Source organism: Neoarius graeffei, chromosome 18 (genome assembly GCF_027579695.1).
Source record: "Neoarius graeffei isolate fNeoGra1 chromosome 18, fNeoGra1.pri, whole genome shotgun sequence".
Lineage (NCBI taxonomy): Eukaryota > Metazoa > Chordata > Actinopteri > Siluriformes > Ariidae > Neoarius > Neoarius graeffei.
In genome coordinates this window covers 6,379,948-6,386,412 of record NC_083586.1, presented here as the reverse complement: position 1 = coordinate 6,386,412, position 6,465 = coordinate 6,379,948, and the positions used below count along the sequence as shown (strand labels likewise).

The 6,465-nt window shown below is 40.4% G+C and overlaps 1 non-coding gene across 1 annotated transcript; it reads left to right on the top strand.

Moving 5' to 3' along the window:
* The first annotated feature begins 1,689 nt into the window (after window positions 1-1,689).
* Window positions 1,690-1,761, top strand: trnae-uuc (transfer RNA glutamic acid (anticodon UUC)). The gene has a single exon. It is a non-coding gene; the product is annotated as a tRNA-Glu (tRNA).
* The last annotated feature ends 4,704 nt before the right edge of the window (window positions 1,762-6,465 follow it).

Here is a 6,465-nt window from a genome sequence, read left to right as displayed (position 1 = left end):
CCTTCTTGCTGTGAGGCGACAGCGCTAACCACTACACCACCGTGCCGCCAATCTGGGTTATATCTTAGATTTTTCAGTTTCACTGAGTCACTCTTCATCTCTGAGTTTGTCCATGGATTGCAACTGTTAGCATGGCTTGTGAGGGATAGCAAAATGAGAAAGGATCACCACTGCTTGAAACCTTACGTCCGCTTGGGGCACGATGGTTGCTGTGTGTGACCTCGGATCAGACGCTTCTCGCATTGCTGCTTGGTTCTCTCTTACCCCATACAGCACTTTGTACAAGACTTGTTGTTCACACTGACAAAGGTGGAAGCTTCTGCTCAGAGTCTGACCATGGGCTGTAACCAGCAACCCTTTGAGAGAGGGAAAATTTTCTTACAGATAACATCTCCACTCAGTTCTGCATCACTCTTACAAAGGTGCTTGGAACTTTGTGAACCCTTTAGAATTTTCTATATTTCTGCATAAATATGACCTAAAACATCGTCAGATTTTCACACAAGTCCTAAAAGTAGATAAAGAGAACCCAGTTAAACAAATTAGACAAAAGTATTATACTTGGTTATTTATTTATTGAGGAAAATGATCCAATATTAGATATGTGTCAGTGGCAAAAGTATGTCTACCTTTGCTTTCAGTATCTGGTGTGACCCCCTTGTGCAGCAATAACTGCAACTAAACATTTCCGGTAACTGTTGATCGGTCCTGCACACCGGCTTGGAGGAATTTTAGCCCATTCCTCCATACAGAACAGCTTCAACTCTGGGAAGCTGGTGGGTTTCCTCACATGAACTGCTCGCTTCAGGTCCTTCCACAATATTTCCATTGGATTAAGGTCAGGACTTTGACTTGGCCATTCCAAAACATTAACTTTATTCTTTAACCATTCTGTGGTAGAACGATTTGTGTGCTTAGGGTCTTGCTGCCTGACCCACCTTCTCTTGAGATTCAGTTCATGGACAGATGTCCTGACATTTTCCTTTAGAAATCGCTGGCATAATTCAGAATTCATTGTTCCTTCAATGATGGCAAGCCGTGCTGGCCCAGATGCAGCAAAACAGGCCCAAACCATGATACTACCACCACCATGTTTCACAGATGGGATTATTTTATTAGGCTGGAATGCAGTGTTTTCCTTTCTCCAAACATAACGCTTCTCATTTAAACCAAAAAGTTCTATTTTGGTCTCATCCATCTACAGAATATTTTTCCAGTAGCCTTCTGGCTTGTCCATGTGATCTTTAGCAAACTGCAGATGAGCAGCAAAGTTCTTTTTGGAGATCAGTGGCTTTCTCCTTGCAACCCTGCTATGCACACCATTGTTGTTCAGTGTTCTCCTGATTGTGGACTCATGAACATTAGCCAATGTGAGAGAGGCCTTCAGTTGCTTAGGAGTTACCCTGGGGTCCTTTGTGACCTCGCCGACTATTACACACCTTGCTCTTGGAATGATCTTTGTTGTTTGACCACTCCTGGGGAGAGTAACAATGGTCTTGAATTTCTTCCATTTGTACACAGTCTGTCTGACTGTGGATTGATGGAGTCCAAACTATTTAGAGATGGTTTTGTAATCTTTTCCAGCCTGACTAAATAAAATAAAAAAATAACAGCTACTTTTCTGGAAAATGCCTGAGTTCTCACCAATGGCCTAAGCACTTCAAAGGTGACCTTTACATGTCAAGGCTGTCCCATATGGTCTAGTGGTCAGGATCCCTGGTTTTCACCCAGGTGGCCCGGGTTTGACTCCCAGTATGGGAATGTTTCTTTGTTGTGTCACTTGAGTTGCAAGTCACATGACCTTGAGTGAAATCTTTATTCTATAGGCTCTTGCTTTCATGAGTCCTTTTGGTGTCATGATGGGACAAGAAGTCTCAGGACAGTGCAGAAGATTCCAGGATTCACACTTGGCTTACTCAGCTTAGCTCTCTCTTACCCCATCTAAGATCCTGGGCCTGGCTTTTTGTTAACTCTAACAAAGGCTGTACTCTGAATCTGACCACAGCAGGCGGTGTTCAGCGTTACAGCTATTTTTTTAACACTGTGGGCTCAAACCTGTACAGAGGGAAAGGGTAAGGGTCTGGGTTTTCACTACACCAGGCCAAATGGGTGCCAGTGCATCCAGCTGTTCTTCCAACATCTGATGTAGGGGTGGCTACCATGCCCATAACCATAGTAACCCTTTCACAGTACAGTTTGCGATTCCATCCAGATTGAGGACCTGACCAAAGATAATCATGTCAAGGCTGCATCACCCACATCTCGACCCCATGCAAGTATCACAGAGACTATCAGGGAGACAGTCACCACAGAGACAGTCATGGAAACACTCACAAAGACCTCACCAAAGTCTCGCTCTTCTGATTTTATTGTACCATCTCTGTCTCCCCCCTGCATGGATTTCCCTAATAGTATGCAGAGACTGCTGCCAATGGCTACACTCTCTTTTTCCAGCCCAAATCTGTCGCGACAAGCAGTGTACCCAGCTCATCAAAAATCAACCAACAGACTGAACTGTGTTCGCCCAGGACTTTCAGCTGGCTACCAATCTTTTTCACCATCTAAAAGATACATGACATCTCCAATCTTTACACCCTCAAACCAAATGGAACATACAGAGAGTCTTGTATGATGTGCTGTGGGTCCCTGCATTGGGTGTAGTTTTGAAAACAAGCTGGGACCCAGTATGCCTATGCCATTCTCTATTCCTGTGTTGATAAGAAATAGAAAACATAGAGCATATTTAACCCAGGGGGTAAACCAGTCTAGTCTCCTTCCTGTTTCAAAACAACATCAGCGTGCCCAAGCGGATATTACTTCTAGACTTTCTGTAAAGCTAGCTCTTCTGAACGTTAGATCACTTTCAAACAAGTCATTTTTAATTAATGATCTTATCTGCAAATACAATCTTGATTTTTTGCTTCTAACTGAAACTTGGCTGGATCAAGCAAATAGTGCTACCACCCTTATTGAAGCAGCTCCCCCAAATTTTAATTTTATGAATGTTACCTGACAGGGAAAAGGTGGAGGCATCTCAAATATATTCAAAGTTTCTTTTCAATGTAAACAATCCTCACTTGGTGATTTTACATCCTTTCACCACTTATGTGCACTTGTTACATGCTCTCCTAACATATTGTTATTAACTATTTACAGGCCTCCGAGACATTCAGCCAAAATTTTTCTGGAAGAGTTTGGTGAACTGTTGTCAGTCATTTGCTTAGAGTTTGACTGTCTTATTATATCTGGGATTTTAACTTGCATGTAGATAATCCTGCAAACACTTATGCCAGAGAACTACTTGCACTTATTGACAACTTCAACCTAGTACAACATGTACAGGGGCCGACCCACTCTCGTGGTCATACCCTTGACCTCGTCATCACAAAGGGTCTTACTGTTTCTACTACTGTTGTTGACCTGGCCTTATCTGATCATTTTTGTGTTTTCTCTGATGTTTCTATGTCTCCTCACATTCAGAACAGCTCAACAACTATGGGTAGGAGAGTCATAAACGACAACACATGTGTTCTCTTTGAGCAAGCTCTCTCTCGGATCTCAACCAAAATGTCAGACTCTGTAGATGATTTACTGGAAATTTTTAATTTAAATATGACCCAAATTATGGATGATATTGCTCCATTCAAAATCAAAAGAGTCAATGACAAGCAGAAAGCACCATGGAAGCAATACCCAGCTGTTAAATTGCTAAAGAGAGAATGTAGAAAGACTGAAAGAAAATAGCGCAAATCTAAACTTCACATCCATTATCAAATCCATAAAGAGATGCTTTGTAAATATAATTATGAAATTCGTAAAGCAAGACAGTCTTTCTTCTCCAACATCATCAACAGGCATATGAACAATGCCAGTGTGCTATTTTCAACAGTAGAGAAGCTAACTAATCCCCCACCACAATTAGCACCTGAACTTCTCTCAGTTAATGCAAAGAGTTTGCATCCTTCTTCAAAGGTAAAATTGATAAAATATGGCAGAATATTGCTCATAATATATCTCAGTTGCAAATAATTGAAAAACTGCAATCACCAGTGACACAGACAGATAACTTCAACACAATGTCAGAATTTTGTTTAATTGATTATGAGACTCTTGAAAAAACTGTACAAAATCTCAGTTCCTCAACATCTGAATTGGACATTCTGCCCACCAACTTTTTTAAGTCTGTTCTTCATCTTATAATTACAGATGTGCTTCAAATCATAAATACATCCCTAGAGACTGGCATTGTTCCTGTGTCCCTGAAAAAAAGCTGTTGTAAAGCCCCTACTTAAAAAGAATAATCTGGATGCTTCAGTATTAAACAACTACAGGCCAATATCAAATTTACCATTCATAGGGGAAAATCCTTGAAAAATTGTCTTCAATCAATTAACTTCCTTCTTGATATCAAACAGCTGTTTTGATAACTTTCAGTCAGGATTTCGTGCCAATCATAGCACTGAAACAGCGCTAATTAAAGTTATAAATGACATACGTCTTAATACTGATGCAGGCAAAACATCGGTCCTGGTGTTACTGGACCTCAGTGCAGCTTTTGATACTGTTGATCACAACATACTGCTATATCGACTTGAACACTGGGTTGGGTTGACTGGTAAAGTTATCACTTGGTTAAAATCATACTTAAAAGATAGAAGCTTCTTTGTTACCATGGGAAATTGTACCTCAACATCAATGTCCTTGACCTGTGGTGTCCCCCAGGGGTCGATTCTTGGACCATTACTATTCAACCTTTATATGCTCCCACTTGGGCAAATTATCAAGAACAACTCAATTTTGTATCACTGCTATGCAGATGACACCCACATTTATTTTGCTCTATCACCTAATGATTATACCCCCCTTGAATGTCTCTACCAGTGTATTGACCAAATCAATAACTGGATGTCACAAAATTTCTTCAGCTGAACACAGATAAAACAGAAGTAATTCTATTTGGGGAAAAAAGATGAAAGACTCAGGATTACCACTATTCTTGACACAAAGGGGATTAAAACAAAAGAAATGGTTAAAAATCTTGGTATTTTCATTGATAGCGAGCTAAACTTTGACAGTCACATGAAAGCACTCACTAAAATGGCATTTTATCACCTTAAAAACATTTCCAAACTAAGAGGACTTATGTCAAAAAATGATCTGGAAAAACTTATACATGCCTTCATCTCTAGTAGGGTTGATTACTGCAATGGCCTTTTCACAGGCCTGCCAAAAAAGACCATCAAACGACTTCAGCTGGTTCAAAATGCAGCGGCTAGGGTTCTCACATGAACAAAAAGAGCAGAGCACATTACTCCAATTCTAAGGTCCCTTCACTGGCTTCCAGTAAGCTACAGAATTGACTTTAAAGCATTGCTGCTGGTGTACAAATCTCTAAATGGTACAGGGCCCAATTACCTCTCTGATATGCTACAGCGGCCTAACCCAATCAGATCTACCAGATCGCAGCAGCAAAATTTACTGGTAAAACCTGTTGTTAAAACAAAGTGTGGTGAAGCAGCTTTTAGCTTCTATGCAGTACAGCTATGGAACCAACTGCCAGAGGACATCAAAAATGCTCCTGCTGTTGGCAGCTTCAAATCTAAATTAACGACCAAGCTGTTTTCAGATGCTTTCTGCTAAATTATTAATATTGTCATCTCTACATGTTTTAAACTCTTAACTTTTACAGTCTCTGCATGTTTTAAATTTTACTTTACTTTTATTCTATTTTATTCTGCTGTTTTTTTTACTGAACTTTTACTTCATTTTATTATTTTATTTCTACTATTGTTTAATTCTTATTATTTTTCTTCCTCATTTATTTTATGCAATTTTATTTTCTATTGTTTACTGTTTTGCTTTTACTTCTGTAAAGCACATTGAACTGCCACTGTGTATGAAATGTGCTATATAAATAAACTTGCCTTGCCTTTCCTTTGAACACACCAATCTCTGTACTCGACGCCATGTTCTATCTCTGCCCATTCTTCTGAATCCCTGTAACGGTATTGGACAGAGACGATACCAGATACCAAATACATTGATGTCACGACTGCTTTAAACCAGTGGCGGCACCAAAATTCTGTGTCTCTGGCGGTGGATTTCCTCTCTGGCAGTGGATTCCACACGTGAAAGAGAAGCTCTGCATTGGCACGACAGAAGGACAGAGAACGAGGAACCAGCTATTGATACCGGACTTTAGCCAAAGTTCAATGTATTTGACCTTCGCAGAGTTGTAATAATAATTGAACTGGTTAGTTACTTCAGCCCACGCAGTGTTTCAAAGAGAAAAGGCGACCGGATTCCTTTTCCCTTTCTCAACGTCAACAAATTATAAACAAGATTCCTTCTAGATTATCGGACAGCCAAAGGGACACCGAGGATCGTCAGCTGATGAGCTGTAAGGAACAAAACCGTCTTCATCCTGGATCTGCATCCCGCGCTATCTTCGGAGAAGGCACACTT